Genomic DNA, 25,485 nt, shown 5'->3' with positions numbered 1-25,485 from the left:
GGACATTAAAGTCCCCACCTAATATCAACTGGCCCTCCCGAAAGTCACATAATCTGTGCAGGGTAGTTCTGAGGAACGTGTCTTGGTGATCATTGGGAGCGTACACAGTAGCAAATGTAAAAAGGAGCTCTCCAATGTGGCCCCTAAGAAAACGATATCGACCCCCAGGGTCCACCAGAGAATCCTGGAGAACCCAGGGGAGCCTGCTAGTGATCAGAATGGAGAATCCCTTGGTCTTAGAGGAGTGGTTAGTAGAGTGGTAGACCTTAGGGAAGGATCTCGACTGTAGAAAGGGGAGGCTAGTATTTTTAAAATGTGTTTCTTGTATAAAGGCCACATCAGTACAGGAAGTCTTCAGTTCTCACAGGAGGATCCACCGTTTTTCAAGGGAGTTCAGTCCCTTAACGTTTAGAGAGGTGACCTTGACTGAGTCTGCCATCGCTCCTCGGGGAGGGGGAGGTGGACGTCAGAGAAAAGAAAAGAAAGTTGAACTAAGGTAGGTATTGGGTAGGTAATGGATGGCGGGAACTAAGCAGGAGAAAGGAAGGGCAAATGAAAGGAAAGGTAAGGGGAAGAAGAGGCAGGGCACCTCAACCCCAGGGGGAGAGAGAAATTAAGGGTTGTCTGCACTCAACAGTACAGGAAGGGTATACTAAAACAGCACAATTATGCTATAGCGCTTACCAGATGTACACTGGGTTTAAAGCGCCATCCTACTTGGGTTGGTGGGTAGACAGGTCGGAGAGGGAGCCCTCGGACCCAGTCCCCCCAGTCCTGGCAGTGGTAAATGTCACGTCTGATACCGGTATGCAAATAAAAGACAATCAGTAACATCATAGAACCAAAAAACAATAGTATAATCAAAACCGAGGTAGAGCATATAACTATCAGCACTAAACGTAGGCATGCACGAGGGAGCCTGTCACAACAGAAAAGGCATCACAGAATAGGATCCACCACCCCCCGTCCCATACCCCAAAAGAACATGCAGCCCCCGAACAAATGCATTTCTCCCTTTGGCAGATTGTCCTCTCCTTACCCCCTCTCCCCAGTCCACGCCCCAGGGGATAAGGGGGAGGGAAGGGGGGAAAAGGGAGGAAGGGGCGAAAGGGGGAGGGAAATGGGGGAGGGAAGGGGGAAAGGAGGGAGGGGAGGGAAGGGAAGGAGGGAAGGGGGGGAAGGGGGGAGGGAAGGAGGGGCATCTAGGGAGAGGGGACAAACATACGGAAATGTCAAGTCCTTTAGCGCACTCACACCAGCAGCCACCCGGACCCCATAAATTTCAACTCCTCCCCTCCATGGTCACCACATCAAGATGAAAGAGGAGCAGCCCTGGTCGGTGCATGGAAAATCCGGCAGGCAAGGGGCTGGGGCCACCATCCCTCCATCCAATGGGAGACTTCACCCGAGCAGCAGTCCTGGGGCCCGCCAATTAGTGTCTCTCCTGCATCCCCATCGGGGGCTGTGTAGAGCATTCAGAGGGAGCCTGGGACCGCCCAAGCAGTAAGGGGTAAATCCTCCAGGGGGGTCCAGAGTCAAACTGGAGGGAAGCAGTGTCTCGTACCAATAGGCTCAATAAATAAGTCATCCAGGGTGTCCCCGAAAGCTGCAGAAGGCAATGTCGGCAAAGAGTAGGTGGGGGCCAGAGGGGGGGGGCGAGGGGTGCAACCAGGGGGAGGGGACACATATGCGGGAATGTCAAGCCCTTCCAGTACAGTGCACTAGGTATCACTCAGACCCCCCAAAGTGCAACTCCCCCCTCTAAGGTCAAGATTCCAGAAGGGAAGATGAGCCGCCCTGGTCTGTACATGAAAGAACCTGCTGCCAAGGGGTTGGGGCCATCATCCCTTCCTCCAATGGGAGATGCCACCGGCATGACAGCCCCATGTCCTGTCAAGTGGTGCCCCTCCGACAATGTCGTCGGGGTATATGTGGAGCATCCAGGGGGAGGCAGGGACCACCCAAACAGTGGGGGGTAAAGCCTCCTCCAGGAGGATAGCGCTGTCTTGTAAAGTTAGTTAATTAGACAAGTCATCCAGTATGTTCCTGTGAGCAGCGGAAGGAAAGGTCTGTAAGGATTATGAATGGGTGGGGGCCAGGGAGTGCATAAAACTGCCACCAGATGACCGGGGCAGAGAGGGAAAGGGGATGAAAGTCAGATCTGGTAGGTGGGGGGGTGAGGAGTGTCCCTCATATTACTCACATCGGCCATCCCTTGAAGCTGAGCACTCTGCATACCCAGGACGTTCTTCTGTATAATCTAGCCTATCTGTATACATTAGCCTGTCTTTTGTACACATTAGCCTCTCTGTATCAACTAGCCGGTCTTCTGTATACTCTAGTCCGTCTGTATACACTAGAGAGGCTTGGTTACACAGACTTGCTAGTGTATACAGACGTGCTAGTGTATACAGAGGACCGGCTAGTATATACAGACAGGCTAGTGTATACAGATAGGCTAGATTATACAGAAGAACGTCCTGGGTATGCAGAGTTGGAGGCTAGGGTATACAGAGAGAGAGGCTGGGTTACACAGAGAGGCTGGTTTATGCAGACTTGCTAGTGTATACAGACGGACTAGTGTATATAGAGAGGCTTGGGTATACAGAGAGCTAATGTATAAAGAGAAGCTAGTGTATACAAAAGACATCCAATGGTATACAGAGAGGCTTGTGAATGCAGAAGACGGGCTAGTTTATACAGAGAGGCTAAAGTGTACAAAACACAGGCTAGTGTATATAGATAGGCTAGATTATACAGAAGAACGTCCTGGGTATGCAGAGATGGAGGCTAAGGTATACAGAGAGAGAGGCTAGAGTATGCATACTTGATAGTGTATACAGACGGACTAGTGTATACAGAAGGCCTTTCTAGTTTATACAGAGAGGCTAATGTGTACAAAAGACAGGCTAGTTCATACAAATAGGCTAGATTATATATAAGAACGTCCTGGGTATGCAGAGATGGAGGCTAGGGTATACAGAGAGAGAAGCTGGGTTACACAAAGGCTAGTGTATGCAGACTTGCTAGTGTATACAGACGGACTAGTGTATACAGAAAGGCTTGGGTATACAGAGAGATAATGTATAAAGAGATGCTAGTGTATACAAAAGACAACCAAGAGTAGACAGTGAGGCTCGTACATACAGAGGAACGGCTACAGAGAGGCTAATTTGTACAAAAGACAGGCTAGTGTATACAGATAGGCTAGATTATACAGAAAACTTCCTGGGTATGCAGATATGGAGGCTAGGGTATACAGAGAGAGAGGCTGAGTTACACAGACTTGCTAGTGTATACAGACGGAATAGTGTATACAGAAGACCGGCTAGTTTATACAGAGAGGCTAATGTGTACACAAGACAGGAAGGATAAACAGAGGTAGAGGCTGTTTTACACAGAGAGGCTAGTGTATGCAGACTTGCTAGAGTATACAGACAGACTAGTGTATACAGAGAGGCTATTTTATACAGAGAGACTAGGGAAAACAGAGAGGCTAGTGTACAGAGACAAGCTGATAGTGAGGCTGAGGTATAAAGAGAAGCTAGGTTATACAGTAGACAGGCTAGTTTATATAAACGACAAAATTGGGTAAACAGAATACAGGCTGGGGTATAATGAGAGGCAAGATTATACAGAGAGGCTAGGGTACACAGAGAGGCTAGTGTATAAAGACGTATACATAAAGGCCTGGGTATACCGAGAGACTAGGTGTATAAAAGACAAGCTAGGGTATACATAAGACCGCCTGGGGTATACAGTGAGGCTATTATAATTGGAATGAGGCTGGGGTAATAAGATTGGCTCGGGTATACGGCGAAGTACAGCCTAGAAAAGAAACAGAAAACAGAAAAGTCAAACAAGGTAATACAGATAGGCTAATGTTATTCCCCTGAGCCTAGTGTAAGCAGAAGAATGGCTATTGTATACAGAGAGGCTAGTGTGTACAGATAGGCTTGTGTATCCAGAAGACAGTCTGGGGAATTCAGTGAGGCTAGTGTATGCAGAGAGGCTGGGACACCGAGACTATTGTAAAAAGAAGGCAGGCTAGTGTATATAGATTATGGGCACGGAGAGATTAATGTATACAAAAAGGCTTGCGTGTAAAGAAGACATGACTTTATTTTTTGCTAATGCAACTACTTCTGAATCATGTAAAGCATTACAGTGCTTTTTTCATTCTTTGGTGCTGTTAAAAGTTCAGAGCAAAAGAGTGCTAAGTTTATTTTGGTAAGTCATTGACTGATAGACGTTAAGTAATTGGCCATTATTGGTTTGGCAGTACATTGTTTTTTGTTGTTCTGGTAGCACTGAGAAGATATTAGATGAGTGATATATACACATCTCGTTTACTATTGCAGAGATAACGGCTAATATCTTAATATGTGCTGCGTGTAAGGTAGAAATAAGATGATTTTGTGTGAGTTGGTTGTTTTACACAGAGAGGCTAGTGTATGCAGACTTGCTAGAGTATACAGACAGACTAGTGTATACAGAGAGGCTATTTTATACAGAGAGACTAGGGAAAACAGAGAGGCTGACAGTGAGGGTGGGGTATAAAGAGAAGCTAGGTTATACAGTAGACAGGCTAGTTTATATAAACGACAAAATTGGGTAAACAGAATACAGGCTGGGGTATAATGAGAGGCAAGATTATACAGAGAGGCTAGGGTACACAGAGAGGCTAGTGTATAAAGACGTATACATAAAGGCCTGGGTATACCGAGAGACTAGGTGTATAAAAGACAAGCTAGGGTATACATAAGACCGCCTGGGGTATACAGTGAGGCTATTATAATTGGAATGAGGCTGGGGTAATAAGATTGGCTCGGGTATACGGCGAAGTACAGCCTAGAAAAGAAACAGAAAACAGAAAAGTCAAACAAGGTAATACAGATAGGCTAATGTTATTCCCCTGAGCCTAGTGTAAGCAGAAGAATGGCTATTGTATACAGAGAGGCTAGTGTGTACAGATAGGCTTGTGTATCCAGAAGACAGTCTGGGGAATTCAGTGAGGCTAGTGTATGCAGAGAGGCTGGGACACCGAGACTATTGTAAAAAGAAGGCAGGCTAGTGTATATAGATTATGGGCACGGAGAGATTAATGTATACAGAAAGGCTTGCGTGTAAAGAAGACATGACTTTATTTTTTGCTAATGCAACTACTTCTGAATCATGTAATGCGTTACAGTGCTTTTTTCATTCTTTGGTGCTGTTTAAAGTTCAGTGGTGTGTTGTCAGTGGTGATATCAATGTGACAGTTAATGTGGAGAACTACAAATATACAAAATAGAGCAAAAGAGTGCTACGTTTATTTTGTTAAGTAATTGACTGATAGACGTTAAGTAATTGGCCATTATTGGTTTGGCAGTACATTGTTTTTTTTGTTCTGGTAGCACTGAGAAGATATTAGATGAGTGATATACACATCTCGTTTACTATTGCAGAGATACCGGCTAATATCTTAATATGTGCTGCGTGTAAGGTAGAAATAAGATGGTTTTGTGTGAGTTGGTTTACCAGGATTTACAGATAGTAATGTGTTTATTCTAATAATAAATATAGCAAAATTACTCAGATTAATATTGAGACAGTATATACAGGTCGGGTTTAAGTGGAAATACACAAAATTACAGCAACGGACGTGTGTAGGTTTTTATCAATCAGGTTAATTACGTGTCTTTAATCATGTAGTGAATATCCCCCATATATAGCATGAGGATGAGAAAGGATAATAACTGGCAGAGGATGACATGGCAAAAAGACAAACTGCATTAGAAATGTGAATGTGAATTAGAGATGAAATGTCAATCCCCATTGGTTACTTACAGGTAACCATTAATACAGTTAACACGGCTACGTACAGCAAAGAGTGAGCTAAGCAGCTAAATATTACTTAATATTGCAGAGATTAAGTATTGCAGTTGAAAAGAGATTTGAAGCGTTAGTAGCTTCAAAATGACTGAGAAATCATTTCATTACTCTAAAATGTAAAAGTGATCATTGTAGTACAAATTCAGTTTCCTATAGCAGAGACTGATTTCCGTTTCTACTGGTTATCGGCATAATGTAACAGTAACCCTGAACATTAATAGTGATAAACATTAGGATGTATGCTTGATGCTTTATTACAGATGCAAGGGTGTACATAGAAGCTGGTATATATAGACTACAGCATACAGAAGAAAGGCTAGTGAATACAGAATACAGACTCATGTATGCAGATAGGCTTGAGTATACACAGAGAGGCTAGTATATACCAAGATGTTAGTGTATACAGATAGGACAGTGCATATAGAGAAACTAGTGTGTACATAAAACAGGCTTGGTTATACATCAAAGCTGACAGTGTATACAGAAGACTGGGTAGTGTTTACAGAGAGTCTAGTGGGTACAAAAGACAGGCTGGTGTATACAGAGGTGCTAGTTTATACAGAGAGACTATTGTTCTAATGCTCTATTTTGCATATTTGTAATTCTCCACATCAACTGTCACATTGATACCTTGGGGTGGTGGTCTTGAGGCAGGCTTCAGACTTCTTACCTCTGAATCTATCCCCAGTGGTTCAGGAGACACGACTGCGACTGAAGGCATGGGAATCTCTACCCCTATCATTGCTAGGGCGGATAAACCTGATAAAAATGAAAATCCTGCCCAAATTTCTCTATCTACTTCGCCAATCCCCACAATGGATCCCTAAATCATTTTTCTCCCGACTGCATAGCCTTTTTACCTCCTTTATCTGGGGGGGGGGCAGTCCCTCAGGTATGGATGGTCAGCGCTTACGCGTCAGTCCTCCCAGGGAGGACTGGCGTGCCCTGACCTGTACAAATATTTTTTAGCCACCCATCTGGTTACTGCGGCTTGGTGGCTCACTCCTGATAGGACGAACCCTGCCACCTTGGTTGAGGCGGCGGTGGTGAAGTCACTGGAAGCGCTGAAATTTTTACTGTATCGTGGCCCAAAAGCCCCATACCCGTTGACCCCCTCCATGCGCACCACGTTGTGTGCATGGGGGGCAGGACTTAAACTTGAAAAATACCCTGCCAATGCACTTTCTCCAGCTGCCCCCTTGTAATTGAACCCCACCCTGGAGCAGTTTTACAAACTACCTGAACCCCATGCTTGGACTAAGTTTAACGTTAAAACAGCGGACCAAATAATTTCCGACCAATCGCTGGCCCCATTCCCCAAGTTGATTTCTGACTTCAACGTCCCGCAGAGCTATTTTTTTAGATATCTACAACTCTCCCATGCCTTCAGATGCCAAATTCTCCGGGTCTCCCCCCCAGGTTGTCCAGTCCGTACCTCCTCACGTCCAGATGTGAAAATAAGCCCACCTCGAAACTTTACTCCCATTTGATAACGACCTCCCTCCCTACCTTGGGAAAACTCAGAGACAAATGGGTGCGCGACATTCCCACCTTTGATAATGATGATTGGGATGACATGTGGGACTTCCCTTTCAGATCCCTGGTCTCCCTGAGAGACCGGCTAATACAGTTTAAGATGGTCCACCGAGCATATTTCACCCCATATAGATTGCACAAAATGAACCCCGCTTCCCCCCCCGGGGTGTTGGCGTTGTGGGACAATACCGGGGGACTTCACTCATATTTTTTGGACCTGCCCGGCCATTGTCGACTATTGGAAGGAGATACTGAGGGTCATTGCACAGGCCACCCCCATATCGCTCCAGCCCTCCATAGAAATTTGCATACTGGGCCTGATAGATCATATTATTCCCACTGTGGCGCGACGCACCCTGGTTGGGCTTCTCCTGTTCTATGCCCGCAAGGTCATAGCCCTCAGCTGGCGTAAGCCAACTCCTCCTCCTCTCTCCCTGTGGAAAAAATTGGTCAACGGCAGCCTGCCTCTTTACAAAGACTGCTATGTTAATAGGGGTTGCCCGCAAAAATATGACAAGGTCTGGTCCAGCTGGCTGGCTGACGCCTCCACAGCCTCTGACCCGCAGCCTACTTAACAAGTTACCTTTTGCTAGTAAACTGGAAACTGCACCAGTGGAAATGTTGTTTGTCTGAGTAGCATGTTTTAACTCCAAGTTGTCCTGCTGCACATGGAGTCAGCTATCTGTGGCCAATGAGGTGCCTTAGACTCTCCGTCATATTCTGTATGTACCAAACTGTCTTGTATTACAACTCTGTATACACCACGCCTGTAACTGTAGTCGTGACCAATGTATGTGTTCTTTTTTGTTTGTTAGTTTGCTTGCTGTTGTTTACTGCCTAAATCTTAATAAAAAGATTTGCAAATAAAAAAAGGGTATACAGAGAGGCTCGTGAATGCAGAAGACGGGCTAGTTTATACAGAGAGGCTAAAGTGTACAAAACACAGGCTAGTGTATATAGATAGGCTAGATTATACAGAAGAATGTCCTGGGTATGCAGAGATGGAGGCTAAGGTATACAGAGAGAGAGGCTAGAGTATGCATACTTGCTAGTGTATACAGACGGACTAGTGTATACAGAAGACCTGTCTAGTTTATACAGAGAGGCTAATGTGTACAAAAGACAGGCTAGTTTATACAAATAGGCTAGATTATAGATAAGAACGTCCTGGGTATGCAGAGATGGAGGCTAGGGTATACAGAGAGAGAGGCTGGGTTACACAAAGGCTAGTGTATGCAGACTTGCTAGTGTATACAGACGGACTAGTTAAGACTAGATAATGTATAAAGAGATGCTAGTGTATACAAAAGACAACCAAGAGTAGACAGTGAGGCTCGTACATACAGAGGAACGGCTACAGAGAGGCTAATTTGTACAAAAGACAGGCTAGTGTATACAGATAGGCTAGATTATACAGAAAAACTTCCTGGGTATGCAGATATGGAGGCTAGGGTATACAGAGAGAGAGGCTGAGTTACACAGACTTGCTAGTGTATACAGACGGAATAGTGTATACAGAAGACCGGCTAGTTTATACAGAGAGGCTAATGTGTACACAAGACTGGAAGGTTAAACAGAGGTAGAGGCTGTTTTACACAGAGAGGCTAGTGTATGCAGACTTGCTAGAGTATACAGACAGACTAGTGTATACAGAGAGGCTATTTTATACAGAGAGACTAGGGAAAACAGAGAGGCTGACAGTGAGGGTGGGGTATAAAGAGAAGCTAGGTTATACAGTAGACAGGCTAGTTTATATAAACGACAAAATTGGGTAAACAGAATACAGGCTGGGGTATAATGAGAGGCAAGATTATACAGAGAGGCTAGGGTACACAGAGAGGCTAGTGTATAAAGACGTATACATAAAGGCCTGGGTATACCGAGAGACTAGGTGTATAAAAGACAAGCTAGGGTATACATAAGACCGCCTGGGGTATACAGTGAGGCTATTATAATTGGAATGAGGCTGGGGTAATAAGATTGGCTCGGGTATACGGCGAAGTACAGCCTAGAAAAGAAACAGAAAACAGAAAAGTCAAACAAGGTAATACAGATAGGCTAATGTTATTCCCCTGAGCCTAGTGTAAGCAGAAGAATGGCTATTGTATACAGAGAGGCTAGTGTGTACAGATAGGCTTGTGTATCCAGAAGACAGTCTGGGGAATTCAGTGAGGCTAGTGTATGCAGAGAGGCTGGGACACCGAGACTATTGTAAAAAGAAGGCAGGCTAGTGTATATAGATTATGGGCACGGAGAGATTAATGTATACAGAAAGGCTTGCGTGTAAAGAAGACATGACTTTATTTTTTGCTAATGCAACTACTTCTGAATCATGTAAAGCGTTACAGTGCTTTTTTCATTCTTTGGTGCTGTTAAAAGTTCAGAGCAAAAGAGTGCTAAGTTTATTTTGGTAAGTCATTGACTGATAGACGTTAAGTAATTGGCCATTATTGGTTTGGCAGTACATTGTTTTTTGTTGTTCTGGTAGCACTGAGAAGATATTAGATGAGTGATATATACACATCTCGTTTACTATTGCAGAGATAACGGCTAATATCTTAATATGTGCTGCGTGTAAGGTAGAAATAAGATGATTTTGTGTGAGTTGGTTTACCAGGATTTAGAGATAGTAATGTGTTTATTCTAATAATAAATATAGCAAAATTACTCAGATTAATATTGAGACAGTATATACAGGTCGGGTTTAAGTGGAAATACACGAAATAACAGCAACGACGTGTGTAGGTTTTTATCAATCCGGTTCATTACGTGTCTTTAATCATGTAGTGAATATTCCCCACATATAGCATGAGAATGAGAAAGGATAATAACTGGCAGAGGATGACATGGGAAAAAGACAAACTGCATTTGAAATGTGAAAGGGAATTAGAGATGAAATGTCAATCCCCATTGGTTACTTACAGGTAACCATTAATACAGTTAACACGGCTACGTACAGTAAAGTGTGAGCTAAGCAGCTAAATATTACTTAATATTGCAGAGATTAGGTATTGCAGTTGAAAAGAGATTTGAAGCGTTAGTAGCCTCAAAATGACTGAGAAATCATTTCATTACTCTAAAATGTAAAAGTTACCCCGGTAGCACTGACTGATATTAGATGAGTGATCGTTGTAGTACAAATTCAGTTTCCTATAGCAGAGACTGTTTTCCGTTTCTACTGGTTATCGGCATAATGTAACAGTAACCCTGAACATTAATAGTGATAGACATTAGGATGTATGCTTGATGCTTTATTACAGAAATGCAAGGGTGTACAGAGAAGCTGGTATATATAGAAGACTACAGCATACAGAAGAAAGGCTAGTGAATACAGAATACAGACTCATGTATGCAGATAGGCTTGAGTATACACAGAGAGGCTAGTTTAAAGAGAGGCTAGTATATACCAAGATGTTAGTGTATACAGATAGGACAGTGCATATAGAGAAACTAGTGTGTACATAAAACAGGCTTGGGTATAAATCAAAGCTGACAGTGTATACAGAAGAGTGGGTAAGACTCTTACCGTTGAAACAGCGATACTTCCTCCCTGCAACATTAAGCCATTTAAATGTCCTATTGGTCGCCTTTATTATACAACTCTCTTAAAAGCATATATATAGAGAATAAAACTAGTCTTACATCTTAATAAAACAGTTTTATTGCTCAACCAGTATCAGCTGTCATGACACAAGCAAATAAACGTTTTTATTTCACTGTTTGACTCTCTTTTCTGTATTACTTCTTTTTCTCCACCCTAACTGTCACAGTTAAAACACAGTGACAAAACATTCCTTTTTACCGCAGCAAAATCTGAGAAAAGCAGTGTAAGCCGTCTTTCTGCCATATGCTTCAGAAAATTAATGTACCGCTTTAAAATCCATATCAATGCCACATACTAATGTAAACCATCATACAATTTTAACATTTACTGATAGCAATTACTGATATTACATTACGATTATACTAGTGGAAAAGGACCGTGTAATGGAACTCTCAAATTAATCATAATCTCATTATTAATAATCTCATAAATCAGACGAGTTAACACATCTGATAAATTTACGATTTACTCAACGATTTACTCAACGATTTAAACTTAGATTTTTTCAAGCTAAATCAATTTAATCTTAAATAATTTATACTATATTCTACTGTACTCTTAAATTATGTACTGTTTTTCTGTATTTTAGCCGTGCTCATATTTCGTGTTATGTTGCAACCATCTAATCTCTTTGCTATTCCGACATTCTGCCTTAATGAAGATATTACTTTGCAACTATCCCTTGATCCCTTTTGTGTATTCACTTTATCTCGACCTATATATACTGCCTCAATATTTTCCTAATTTGTTTTGCTATACTTATTATTCTATTATAGAGATTACTATCTCTAAATCGTTGAAAACCCAACCATATTTACAATGTCTACAGCTAATTTTACGTTAACGCAAAATTCACACAAAACCATCTGTTAAAAACGTTTTACACACTGCACATTAAGAGTAATGCAACCATCGCTCGCTACCTCTATGCAATAGGATTGTCTTTCTGACTCTATTTTGTGTATTACTTCTTCTCCACATTAACTGTCACACTGATAACCTTTTGTAACACATAACACTGGCAATACATTTTTTAACAGCAGCAAAATGTGAGAAAAGCAGTGGGATGGTTTACTTGATGTAGTAGTGGTTGCAGTAGCAAAGGATAGCAATAAAGTTTGATTACATTTAATAACACATAATGCAACTATTTTACATTCACATCAAGCATACATCCTAATTTCTATCACTATTAATGTTCAGGGTTACTGATATGCCGATAACCATTAGAAACGGAAAACAGTCAGTGTAAGCCGTCTTCGTGCGTAACAAAATTTATGGAACGATTTACACGTTGGAATTTTCAAGCTACAACAATTTACTCTTAAATAATGTATACCCTTTAGCTGCTTAGCTCACACTTTGCTGTATGTAGCCGCGTTAACTGTATTAATGGTTACATGTAAGTAACCAATGGGGATTGACATTTCTAGTCTATCTCACATCTCTCATGCAATTTGTCTCTTTGCCATGTCATACGTTGCCAGTTATTACACTTTCTCATCCTTAAAGACACGTAAGGATCCTCAAAAACGATAGAAACCTAGTCACATCGTTGCTGATATTTCATGATCATCTCATCTAATTGCTATTCCGACATTCTGCCTTGGTATCACTTTGCAACGCTCTATTGAACAATGTAAAGGTACTTTGTATATTTCCACTTAAACTCGACCTGTATATACTGTCTCAATATTATCCTTTCTAATTTTGCTAAATTCGATTATAGAGTTTGCTATGTCTAAATCCAGGTTACCTACTCACCTTTATTACGTATTCTGCTAATTTTAAGATAATACAAAACAATCTTATTTATCTTATCATATTTTGCTGCTTAGCTCACACTTTGCTGTACGTAGCCGTGTTAACTGTATTAATGGTTACCTGTAAGTAACCAATGGGGATTGACATTTCATCTCTAATTCACATTCACATTTCTAATGCAGTTTGTCTTTTTGCTATGTCATCCTATGCCAGTTATTATCCTTTCTCATCCTTATGCTCTATTTGTGGTATATTCACTACATAATTAAAGACACGTAATGAACCTGATTGATAAAAACCTACACACGTCGTTGCTGTTATTTTGTGTACTTTCTCAATATTAATCTGAGTAATTTTGCTATATTTATTATTAGAATAAACATATTACTATCTCTAAATCCTGGTAAACCAACTCACACAAAATCATCTTATTTCTACCTTACACGCAGCACATATCCTTGTCAGAATTGGCTCCAGGAAGCCGATCTGGTCAGTGTTGGGGAGGTAAAGGTTTATCAGTGTTCCCTCAATAGCCCTCCATTGGTCTCGGAATGCCCACGGAGTTCTGGAGCGTATCAGCATTATGACCCCTTTTAGATTTAGACTCAGAGGAGCACCTGTGGTAGGCAACTGGAAAACAGCGATCATGGAGTGGTTGTGGTCTATCAGCTCGGAAATGAATTTCCTGGAGGAAGCATATGTGGGCTTTCGAATGTCTTAGATTGTTTAGTACCATGGACCGTTTCTCTGGGGTATTGAGTCCCCTGATGTTAATAGACATTAGCATAAGGGTCTCCGACGAGCCCATGGCCTCGGTAGAGAGCAGGGGCAAGGGGAAGCAAGGAAAAAAATGGGGGGAAGGGTGCAGGAGAGAAAGGGGAGGGTGAGGGAAAGAAGAGGGGAAATACCAGAGAGAGGATCACAGAGCTAGTAGTGATCCCAATGATCTAAAACGCCACTGGCGTATGAGAGAACTAGTCTCGTTACACCCTCAGGGCTCCTGCAAGGGGCCCTCAGAAGGGTAAAATCCTATGTGGGGAAAGGGGTCTGGTACCGCGGAATTCAGGAGCTCCCCAACCAGACCCAAACTATCAACCAACATCGTATAATAAGAGGTAAGCCAGCTATCTATCTAAAAAACTATATACGCTACATTATAACAGTCGGCATTCCCCGTTTCTTGTAGGGAGCATCCCTGGGGGACCCCAAATAGGACCCCCAGAAACGGTCCAACGGGAAGGATGACCAGAACACAAACATCAACCCCCCTCCAGTGGCAGCAAAACCCATCAGTCCAGAAGAATACAATAGCAAGATGCAAGCTGAGCTGTAAGGAAGGAAAAGGTTAATACAGCAGTAGTAAAACCTACAAATCAGTCCTCCCACCCTGACTAGTCTCTCCGGGGGGTCCCCAAGAACAGGTTGTGAGCAGCAGAGTTTACACCTAGGATCCTCAGGAGGCAGCGCCCTCAGCTACAGGCGGCGGAGCTCCCCAAGAGGGGATCTACCAAGTTACACAGGGGGCCATTCAGTCAATTCCTTGGAGGGAGGGGGCAATGAGGACCTAAGATGACAAACCAGGGAGGAGAACCCACCGCCAGCATTATACCGTCTAACGGGCAGGGGTTACAGTCAGTTGAGCACAAAGAAGCCCTGGGGTGCAAGCTACTTACATGGGGGTGTCCTGAAGATTCAAGGCTCCGGGTCGTCTCTCCCGATCGGGGAAGGCTACCTCCGTCTCCTCCTAGACGACTGGCATGGCAAGCCCAGCGGGGCTCCTCCAGGTGCAGGCTGAGCATATCTAGTGGACCAATCCGGCAGCTGTATCGGCTCCATCCCCAGAAACAGAAATAAATCTGGGAGGTCAGCGTGGCATCGCAGTGTGAATGGATCATTTGCCTTGTGGACGGTCGGTTGGATGGGGAAACCCCATCGATATGGTAGCGCAGCCCTGGGTAGCATTCCAAGTAAGGGCTTCAGCATCGCTCTTCGGATAAGTGTGGCTCAGGAAACGTCCGGGAAAAAAGAGATCTGTGCCCCATCAAAATCTATCAGACTCTTTGGGCGCACCGCTCTCAGAATCTGCTCCTTGGTTGAAGATTACATCCCGGGGTCTGTCCACCTTCGTGGGTCTGGGGCCGATCGCCCTGTGGACCCTGTCGAATTCTATGGGCGCTAGGGATTCTCCTTTGAGAATGATCGCCTGAACCGTTTCTTGCAAATTCTCTGGACCAGTCGCCTCCGGGTTCCCACGGAGCCGCAGGTTTTGGCAGCGGCTCCGGTTCTCCAAGTCCTCAGCGTGCGGCTGCACTTCCACCAGCTGGTCCTGGTTCCTCCGATGGGCTCGTTCTAGCTGGGCCACTCTCATCTCCAGGGCATCTCTGGCTGCCTCCTGCCTGGTCAGTCACCCATCTATCCCTGTCACCTCCATGCGTATCTCCTGAAGGTTCTGGCGGTGCTGTTCTTCCACCCTCTGCTACTCCATGTCCACCTTCGTGGGGAGGCTCAGTCCTCTCCCGGTGTCTCTGAGGAGGTATCAATACCGATCTGACTCCTGGAGCGGGAACCGAGAAGAGTCGAGATCCCCGTCCCCGCCAGGGGGAGAAGAAGAAGCCAGCCCCGCTGCCTCAGTGCAGGCATCCGGGGCACTTCTGGCTCTGTCCCTGAGGAATCGGTTGATCTGGATCACCGCGGCCGCCTTGAAACACCCCCTTTGCTTTCCTCTACGTCTGCTGCTTATGGCCAATAAAAGCAGAACTTTTACAAAAGGGCTTAACCTCCTTGATCAAAGGGTCTGGCTGCGGGAGCAAATAAGTAGAAACATAAAAAAGGTTGTCGACGCCAACAGCATATTATAAAACTGCCTACAGCACTTGATATTCCCAGGGGGTCTCCCTTCCAGGTACTAAATAGGCCCAACCCTGCTTAGAATCCGAGATGGGCGCATTCAGGGTGATGTGGCCATAGGCGATCTTGCTGGCCACTCTCAACCCTCTTGACAAACGCCAAGATGGTCATGTCGGCAAACAAGCAGAAAAATAAAACAGTTCGTCGATGCCAACAACATATTAAAAAAAAGCCTACGGCACCTGGTATTCCCAGGTGGTCTAGACCCTGCTTAGCCTCCGAGATCAGACGAGATTGGCCTCATTCAGGGTGATGTGGCCGTAGGCGATCTTGCTGGCCACTCTCAACCCTCTTGACAAACGCCAAGATGGTCACCTCAGCAAACAAGCAGAAAAATAAAACAGGTCGTCAACGCCAACAACATATAAAAAAACAACGGCCACAAAGCCCTGAATGCGCCCGATCTCATCTGATCTCGGATGCTAAGCGGGGTCGGGCCTGGTTCGTACCTGGACGGGTGACCGCCTTGGAATACCAAGTTCTGTAGGCAGTTTTTTAATATGTTGTTGGCGTCAGCGACCTGTTTTATTTTTCTGCTTGTTTCCCGAAGTGACCATCCTGGCATTTGTCAAGAGGGTTGAGAGTGGCCAGCAAGATCGCCTACAGCCACATCACCCTGAATGCGCCCCATCTCATCTGATCCTGAATGCTAAGCATGGTCAGGTCTGCTTGTTTGCTGAGTTGACCATCTTGGCGTTTGTCAAGAGGGTTGAGAGTGGCCAGCAAAATTACCTATGGCTACATCACCTTGAAAGCGCCCAATTTTGTCTGATCTTGGATGCTAAGCAGGGTTGGGCCTGGTTAGTACCTGGATGGGAGACCGCCTGGGAGTACCAGGTGCCGTAGGCTTTTTTTTAATATGTTGTTGGCGTTGACGACCTGTTTTATTTTTCTGCTTGTTTGCTGAGGTGACCATCTTGGTGTTGGTCAAGATGGTTGAGAGTGGCCAGCAAGATCGCCTACGGCCACATCACCCTGAATGCACCTGATCTCGTCTGATCTCGGATGCCAAGCAGGGTCGGGCCTGGTAAGTACCTGGGTGGGAAACCGACTGGAAAAACCTGGTGCTGCAGGCTTTTTTTAATATATTGTTGGCGTCGATGACCTGTTTCATTTTTCTGCTTGCTTGCCGAGCTGACCATATTGGCGTTTGTCATGAGGGTTGAGAGTGGCCAGCAAGATCACCTATGACCACATCACCCTAAATGCGCCCGATCTCGTCTGATCTCAGATGCTGAGCAGGGTCGGGCCTGGTAAGTACCCGGATGGGAAACAACGTGGAAAAACCTGGTGCCGTAGTATTTTTTTTAATATGTTGTTGGCATCGACGACCTGTTTTATTTTTCTGCTTGTTTGCCGGCATGACCATCTTGGCGTTTGTCAAGAGGGTTGAGAGTGGCCAGCAAGATTTCCTACGGCCACATCACCCTGAATGCACCCAATTGTGTCTGATGATATGCAGGGTTGGGCCTGGGTAGTACCTGGATGGGAGATCACCTGGGAATATCAGGTGCCGTAGGCTTTTTTTAAATTTGTTGTTGGCGTTTACGACCTGTTTTATTTTTCTGCTTGTTTGCTAAGGTGACCATCTTGGTGTTTGTCAAGAGGTTTGAGAGTGGCCAGCAAGATTGCCTACGGCCACTTCACCCTGAATGAGGCCAATCTCGTCTGATCTCGGATGTTAAGCAGGGTCAGGCCTGGTTAGTATCTGGATGGGGGACCGCCTGGGAATATCAGGTGCCGTAGGCTTTTTTTTAATATGTTGTTAGCGTCGACGACCTGTTTTATTTTTCTGCTTGTATGTCGAGTTGACCACCTTGCTGTTTGTCAAGAGGGTTGAGAGTGGCCAGCAAGATCACCATGAAAGGGTGCAATTTCGTCTGATCTCAAATGCTAAGCAGGGTTGGGCCTGGTTAGTACCTGGATGGGAGACCGCCTGGGAGTACCAGGTGCCGTAGGCTTTTTTTTAATATGTTGTTGGCGTTGACGACCTGTTTTATTTTTCTGCTTGTTTGCTGAGGTGACCATCTTGGTGTTGGTCAAGATGGTTGAGAGTGGCCAGCAAGATCGCCTACGGCCACATCACCCTGAATGCACCTGATCTCGTCTGATCTCGGATGCCAAGCAGGGTCGGGCCTGGTAAGTACCTGGGTGGGAAACCGACTGGAAAAACCTGGTGCTGCAGGCTTTTTTTAATATATTGTTGGCGTCGATGACCTGTTTCATTTTTCTGCTTGCTTGCCGAGCTGACCATCTTGGCTTTTGTCAAAAGGGATGAGAGTGGCCAGCAAGATCGCCTATGGCCACAACACCCTAAATGCGCCTGATCTCATCTGATCTCGGAAGCTGAGCAGGGTCGGGCCTGGTTAGTACCTGGATGGGAGACCGCCTGGGAATACCAGGTGCCGTAGGCATTTTTTTAAAATGTTGTTTGCGTCGACGACCTGTTTTATTTCTATGCTTGTTTGCCGAGGTGACCATCTTGGCGTTTGTCAAGAGGGTTGAGAGTGGCCAGGAAGATACCCTAGGGCCATTTCACCCTGAAGCAGGGTCGGGTCTGCTTAGTACCTGGATGGAAGACCACCTGGGAGTACCAGGTGCCGTAGGCTTTTTTTAACATGTTGTTGGCGTCGACGACCTGTTTTTTTTTTCTGTTGTTTGCCAAGTTGACCGTCTTGGCATTTGTCATCACCCTGAATGCGCCTGATCTCGGATGCTGAGCAGGGTCGCGCCTGGTGAGTAACTGGATGGGAAACCGCCTGTGAATACCTGGTGCCGCTGACTTTTTTATAATATGTTGTTGGCGTCGACGACCTGTTTTATTTTTCTGCTTGTTTGCTGAGGTGACCATCTTGGCATTTGTCAAGAAGGTTGAGAGTGGCCAGCAAGATCACCTATGGCCACATCACCCTGAATGCGCCCGATCTTGTCTGATCTCGGATGCTGAGCAGGGTCGGGCCTGGTAAGTACCTGGATGGGATACCGCCTGGAAAAACCTGGTGCTGCAGGCTTTTTTTAATATATTGTTGGCGTCAATGACCTGTTTTATTTTTCTGCTTGCTTGCCGAGCTGACCATCTTGGTGTTTGTCAAGAGGGATGAGAGTGGCCAGCAGGATCGCCTATGGCCACAACACCCTAAATGCGCCTGATCTCATCTGATCTCGGAAGCTAAGTAAGGTCGGGCCTGGTTCGTACCTGGATCGGAGACCGCCTTGGAATACCTGGTGCTGCAGGCTTTTCTTTAATACATTGTTGGCGTCGACTACCTGTTTTATTTTGCTTGTTTGCCGAGCTGACCATCTTGGCATTTGTGAAGAGGGTTGAGAGTGGCCAGCAAGATCGCCTACGGCCATATCACCCTGAATGCGCCCCATCTCGTCTGATCTCGGATGCTAAGCAGGGTCAGGTCTGCTTAGTACCTGGATGGAAGACCACCTGGGAGTACCAGGTGCCATAGGCTTTTTTTAACATGTTGTTGGCGTCGACGACCTGTTTTGTTTTTCTGTTGTTTGCTGAGTTGACCATTTTGGCATTTGTGAAGAGGGTTGAGAGTGGCCAACAAGAACGTTTAAGGCCACGTCACCCTTAATGCGCCTGATCTTGGATGCTGAGCAGGGTCGCGCCTGGTTAGTACCTGGATGGGAAACCGCCTGTGAATACCTGGTGCCGCAGGCATTTTTTTAATATGTTGTTGGCGTCAACGACCTGTTTTATTTTTATGCTTGCTTGCCGAGCTGACCATCTTTGCATTTGTCAAAAGGGTTGAGAGATGTCAGCAAGATCGCCTATGGCCACATCACCCTGAATGCGCCCGATCTCGTCTGATCTCACATGCTGAGTAGAGTCGGGCCTGGTAAGTACCTGGATGGGAAACCACATGGAAAAAACAGGCTTTTCTTTAATACATTGTTGGCGTCGACTACCTGTTTTATTTTGCTTGTTTGCCGAGCTGACCATCTTGGCACTTGTGAAGAGGGTTGAGAGTGGCCAGCAAGATCGCCTACGGCCACATCACCCTCAATGTGCCCAATTTTGTCCAATCTCAGATACTAAGCAAGGTCGGGCCTGGTTAGTACCTGGATGGGAGACCGCCTGGGAATATCAGGTACCGTAGGCTTTTTTTTAATATGTTGTTGGCATCGACGACCTGTTTTATTTTTCTGCTTGTTTGCTGAGGTGACCATCTTGGCATTTGTCAAGATGGCTGAGAGTGGCCAGCAAGATCACCTACGGCCATATCACCCTGGATGCGCCCCATCTCATCTGATCTCGGATGCTAAGCAGGGTCGGGTCTGCTTAGTACCTGAATGGAAGACCATCTGGGAGTACCAGGTGCCATAGGCTTTTTTTAACATGTTGTTGGCGTCGACGACCTGTTTTATTTTTCTGCTTGTTTGCCGAGGTGACCATCTTGGCGTTTCTCAAGAGGGTAAAGAGTAGCCAGCAAGATTGCCTACGACCACATAACCCTGAATGAGCCCGATCTTGTCGGATCTCAGATGCTAAGCAGGGTCGTGCTTGGTTAGTACCTGGATGGGTGACCACCTGGGAATACCAGGTGCCGTAGGCTTTTTTTTTTTTCAAATATATATTTTTATTTATCTCCGGTAGAGAAGTACCCCACAATACAGGCAAAAATAAAAACAAAAACAATTAGAGCCATGAATACAGGAAGAAATGTGGTACAGAGAAAGAGTAGCAACCCAAGCAGTGTAATGAACAAGATATGGTAAAACAAATGGGTACATAGGAGATCCTTGCTTTCACCTAATGAAAAAACAGTGGGCGTGAAAGCTCATTGAAGTGGCACAGAAACGGTGTACAGTATCTGAGCTTCCTCCTACCAACCATGGGGAGGAAACTCAGAGTTGCCGGAGGAGTATAAGGGGAAGAATTAAGGAGGGACAGAGGTGGAAAAAAGGGAATTAGGGGGAAAGAGGTAGGGGACAGACAGGAGAAGGATTGACCAATAGACATGGCGGTGGTTCAAGTCATCAGTTCCACAAAGGGGGCCGGGGGAGAGTCAGGGTTTTAGCAAGGATTGTCCTTCAGCGGAGAATATGAATAAACACCAGATTTCCCAAGTTTTTTTGTATATTTCTTGTTTGTGCTGTGCAGGGAGAATTAGGTCCTCCAATTTCCGTACATCTTCTACTTTCCGCAGCCAATGCGCCACTGTCGGGGGGGAACTTTGTTTCCAGTGAAGAGGGATGCACGCCTTAGCTGCATTGAGGAGGTGGCATATAAGTGATTTCCTATATTTTTTAAGGGGTGTCACTGAGAGATGAAGCAAAAAGAAAGCGGCATCCTCCGGGATGGGGTAGGCCGCAAACTTCTGGGAGATGCGACGAACCTCTTCCCAAAATGACCGCAGCCTGGAGCAGGACCAGAACACATGAAGCAGTGTACCCTTTTCCTCATTACAGCGCCAGCACCGATCTGAGGACGAGGGGTAGCATTTGCTCAACCTGGAGGGTGTCAGGTACCAACGGGTAAGGATCTTGAAGTTGGTTTCCTGAATTTTGGTACAAAGAGAAGATTTGAGGGCCAGAGTATCAATGCATTTCGTTTGTAGTGGTGAGAATTTATGGTCAAAGTCCTGCTCCCATTTACTTAGACAGGGTAAAGCTGGCTGGTCTACAGGTGAGGATAACAGGGCATAAGTCTGGGAAAGTACGTGAGCCAATGGGTCAGTCGTCGAGCACAAGTGCTCAAATGGCGTCAGGTGTTGCGCGAAGTCCCGGGGACGCGGTAGTGATTGTAACAAATGGTACAATTGTAAGGCTGTCCAGAATGGGAGACGGTATGTTCCTGATGATACAGTAAGTTCTGTCAGAGAGGGCCATCTCCCCTCCATCAAAAATTTGGCAGCATGGTCGTGGTCGGAGTCAACTAAAGATGCATAGTTAGTATAGTGTAGACCCGGTTCAAAACTCGGATGACCTAAGACGGGAAGCAGGGGTGAGATTTTAGAGATAAGGGAAGTTTTGATGGCAGCACCATAACTATGTCTCAGCGTTGTGCCAATAAGGGGGTGCAGTTTCAGAGGTGTCGGGAGCTCTTTATAGCACCACAGCGCTCCTTTCAAGGATATGTTGGTCTGGGCCTGTTCGATCTGCACCCAGAGTTTGGATGCCCCATTACGCCTCCAGTCAATGATCCTTCCCAAATGGGATGCCAAATAGTAGTTACGTATGTCGGGAAGCGCTAGGCCCCCCCAATGTTTGGGGAGTGTCAGCTGCGCGTGGCATAGCCGAGGTTTCTTACGCACCCAGACAAATTTGGTGAAGAGGGATTGCACCTGTCTAAAAAAAAGGGGTGGTATATGTATGGGCAGGGCTTGGATGAGGTAGATAAATTTGGGTAGGATATTCATCTTCAGGAGGTTGCATCTCCCAAACCAGGAGTGCAGTCCTCCCTGCCACTGTTCCAGCAATCGAGACTTAGTCAGTAGGGATGGAAAGTTAAGATCAAATGTCTGGGCAATAGTAGCCAGGATTTTCGTACCCAAGTACGTCAAAGCTTTGTCGGTCCATTTAAAGCTGAAATTGGCCTGTAAGTCAGAAAGGGTTCGGGGCGGTACTGCTATGCCCATTGCTTCGGACTTAGTAAAGTTTATTTTCAGGTGGGAGATCGCACCATAAAGCTGGAATTCTCTGAGGAGGTTCGGTAATGAGATTCTGGGGTTAGTCAGTGAGAATAAAAGATCATCTGCATATGCTGATATTTTGTAGTGTGAGACACCAGACCGTAGCCCTGATATATCAGGGTTACTTCTAATAGTACACAGGAACGGTTCCAGGGAGAGGGCAAAAAGCAGGGGTGACAGGGGGCAGCCCTGTCTCGTCCCGTTCCCTATGGGGAAGGGGCTTGAGAGGACTCTGTTAGCCTTGACTTGAGCAGTAGGGGTAGAGTAAATATTAGTGATCCATGGCAACATTTTGTCCCCCAAACCTATGTGGCGGAGGACAGAGAACATATAGCGCCAGTTGACTCTGTCCAAAGCTTTTTCGGCATCTGTATTAACCAATACACAGGGGATTTTTTGGGCTTCTGCAATGTGAAGTAGGTTCAACACCCTAATGGTGTTGTCTCTTGCTTCTCTAGTAGGTATAAACCCCACCTGATCTAAATAGACAAGGGACTGGATGTGTTGTGCTAGTCTGGTGGCCACAATTTTGGAGAATAGTTTCAGATCTAGGTTTAAGAGGGATATCGGTCTATAGCTACCACAGTGGCTCGGGTCCTTCCCGACTTTAGGGATCAGGGAAATATGTGCCCTCAGAGTGTCTCTCTGGAAGGAGGTGTCTGCACCTAATGCATTAAAAAAGGTCACCAGTCGTGGGCCCAGTATTGGAAAAAGGGTTTTATAGTACTGGGCAGTGAAGCCATCCGGCCCTGGTGCCTTATCTGCCTTTAATGCGGTGACTGCTATTTGTAGTTCCGCCAGAGTGATGGGCTCCTCCAGAAGAACTCGTGTCTCCGGCGGGAGTGAGGGGAGTTGGGAGTTGGTGATATACTCATTTATTTGGGACTGGCTACTGGAGTCCGGCAGGTTATAGAGACCCATATAGAAGTCCCAAAAGGTGCTAGAAATCTGCGTTGGAGTAGAGACTTTCTGGCCTTGCGAGTTAACTACCTGCGGAATATATGATGCCGATTTGGTAGCCCTAACCAAATTGGCCAATGTTTTCCCGCATTTATCACCACTTTCATAAGTTATGCGTCTGGAGAATTGTATCGCCGCTTTTGCTTTATAGCGGAGAGTCTCGGTTATTTGCGTGCAGAGTGTCAACAACTCCGTCTCCAAGGGTTGCGTGGGGGCATGTTTGTGTTGGGCTTCCACTGTAGCCAATTTGGTAAGCAAGTGTGTGAGAAGCTCATTCCTTTTTCTTTTAGTGTTGAAAATATTTTTATTAAAACATGTCAAGTAAAAACAATAAACAGAAACCATCATGAGGCATATACAGACAGGAACAGTAACAGAGGTACAATTACAGGAGATCGGCTAACGACAATCGGCCACAGCCGGTCCCTGACAGGAAGTTTGGAGGGTAGAAAAGACGGCCTGTGCTCCGGTCCCTAAGGTCACAGTAGGGAGAAGCACCCATGGGTTACTACATGACGCAGTTTTTAGACAAGAACATAAAAAAGAAAAGATAGAAAGGAAGAGAGAAGAGAAAGGAGCAAAGTAAAGAGGAGCAAGGCAGTATAGGGGAAAGCTAAATAGCAAGAGGAGAGGAAGGAAAAGGGGGAGGAAGGGGGGAGGGGGAAGGAATTGGGTAGGGGGGATAGGGTAAGGGAGAGCCCACAGCGTCTTTATGCGTTTAAGATTTGGTTCATTAAAGTGTCAGAAGAAGAGAAGCGGAGCCAGATCGACCACTGAGAAACACATTTGGCGTAAGTGTCATTGTCCAGTGCCAACATCTCCTCCATTCTCATGGTGTCATTCATAATCGATACCCATCGTGACAATGGGGGGTGGTCGTCGTCTTCCAATAGGCAGGTATCAGTTGCCTAGCGGAGGACATAAAAAAATGGAGCAACCTTTGTTTCTGCGATTTAATAGACCCTGGTAGAATAGAGAGTAATGCAATTTTTGGAGAGATAGGAACCGGGGTATCAGCCAAGAGATTATAACATTCAAAAACCTGTGTCCAGAAGGGGCGGATCCTCTCACAGTCCCACCAGACATGCATGTAAGTTCCGACTGAAGCTTCACAGCGACAGCAGGTGGCCGGGGTAGATGGGAAAATCCTGTGTAAAGTAGCAGGGTCCCTGTACCACCTGGATAATAGCTTGTAGTTCTTTTCTTGGGAGTAGCAGGAGATTGTTGACTTATGTGTGAAATGAAAAGAGGTATGCCATTCCGGCACAGAGATGTCCTCACCCAAATCCGCAGACCATAGCCTGGTGTAATGTGGGAGTTGATCATGTGCTAAAGTCTGTAGCAGGTTATATAAGGAGGACAGTAAGTGTTTGGGAGTTTCTGGAAGCAAACACAGTTCCTTGAAATTGGTAAGCTTGCAATGTATCTGAGAGGAGGAGTGTAGTCGTTTGGCAAATGCGGACACATGTAGGGCCGTGAGCCAATCTCCAGAGTCTGCCACGGAGACCGGGGTCCCCTGAGAGGGGTGCACAAAGGTACGGGCCTGCGGCCAATCTGTGCGCTTAAAAGGTCCTAGGGAGGTTGCCCCTGCACTTTGTGGCAAAGCAGGATGGTCAAAGAGGGACGTCAAAGGGCCCAGGTCCGAGGAGAGAGTGGAGTTTAGTCCCGTCCTGTACCACATCGTCAGGGAAGCCAAAGTCAGAGGGGACAAGGAGGTCATACGAGAGTAGGCCAGGTTATAACCCCATGAAAGGGCTCGGAGATCTACAGGAGAAAGGTCCTGTTCAACAGACACCGAGGCCTTGCAGGAAGGGCGAGAGAACCACTCAATGATGCGAGTCAAATGAGCGGACTTATGGAAAGTCTCAAAGTCAGGGAGGCCTGTGCCTCCCAGACTCTTCCGGATCGTTAGTAGTTTAAATTTAACCCTGGGGAGGCCCCGGTTCCACAAGAATCTGATTGCCAGCGAGCGTAGGGAGATAAAAAATGATTTGGGGACGTGGATGGGTATTGTTTGAGATAAATATAGGAACTTGGGTAGAGTGTCCATCTTCAGGATATTAATCCGTCCGAACCAGGGCAAGGGAGATCCCCCCCACTCCTCGAGGTCCTTCCGTATACGGTTAAGCAAAGGGATATAATTCAGAGAAAACAAATCAGCTAGGTTGGAGGGTATAACAATCCCTAGGT

The 25,485-nt window shown here is 45.7% G+C and overlaps 1 non-coding gene and 10 pseudogenes across 1 annotated transcript; all 11 read left to right on the top strand.

The window, feature by feature from the left end:
• Positions 1 to 16,415: 16,415 nt before the first annotated feature.
• On the top strand, positions 16,416 to 16,534 carry LOC143956576 (5S ribosomal RNA; annotated as a pseudogene).
• A 108-nt stretch (positions 16,535 to 16,642) lies between these two features.
• Positions 16,643 to 16,761, top strand: LOC143948696 (5S ribosomal RNA; annotated as a pseudogene).
• A 554-nt stretch (positions 16,762 to 17,315) lies between these two features.
• LOC143942744 (5S ribosomal RNA) lies at positions 17,316 to 17,434 on the top strand (annotated as a pseudogene).
• A 320-nt stretch (positions 17,435 to 17,754) lies between these two features.
• LOC143948575 (5S ribosomal RNA) lies at positions 17,755 to 17,873 on the top strand (annotated as a pseudogene).
• A 107-nt stretch (positions 17,874 to 17,980) lies between these two features.
• On the top strand, positions 17,981 to 18,099 carry LOC143948144 (5S ribosomal RNA). The gene has a single exon (XR_013265370.1). It is a non-coding gene; the product is annotated as a 5S ribosomal RNA (ribosomal RNA).
• A 478-nt stretch (positions 18,100 to 18,577) lies between these two features.
• Positions 18,578 to 18,696, top strand: LOC143942927 (5S ribosomal RNA; annotated as a pseudogene).
• Positions 18,697 to 18,803: 107 nt separating this feature from the next.
• On the top strand, positions 18,804 to 18,922 carry LOC143942512 (5S ribosomal RNA; annotated as a pseudogene).
• Positions 18,923 to 19,027: 105 nt separating this feature from the next.
• Positions 19,028 to 19,146, top strand: LOC143957140 (5S ribosomal RNA; annotated as a pseudogene).
• Positions 19,147 to 19,684: 538 nt separating this feature from the next.
• LOC143946585 (5S ribosomal RNA) lies at positions 19,685 to 19,803 on the top strand (annotated as a pseudogene).
• Positions 19,804 to 19,911: 108 nt separating this feature from the next.
• On the top strand, positions 19,912 to 20,030 carry LOC143957258 (5S ribosomal RNA; annotated as a pseudogene).
• Positions 20,031 to 20,137: 107 nt separating this feature from the next.
• Positions 20,138 to 20,256, top strand: LOC143943166 (5S ribosomal RNA; annotated as a pseudogene).
• The last annotated feature ends 5,229 nt before the right edge of the window (positions 20,257 to 25,485 follow it).

The sequence above is a fragment of the Lithobates pipiens genome, unplaced genomic scaffold (assembly GCF_037356315.1).
Source record: "Lithobates pipiens isolate NorthernLeopardFrog02 unplaced genomic scaffold, aLitPip1_a1.2 Scaffold_10, whole genome shotgun sequence".
NCBI classification, from domain to species: domain Eukaryota; kingdom Metazoa; phylum Chordata; class Amphibia; order Anura; family Ranidae; genus Lithobates; species Lithobates pipiens.
This window is presented reverse-complemented; position numbering and strand designations above follow the sequence as displayed.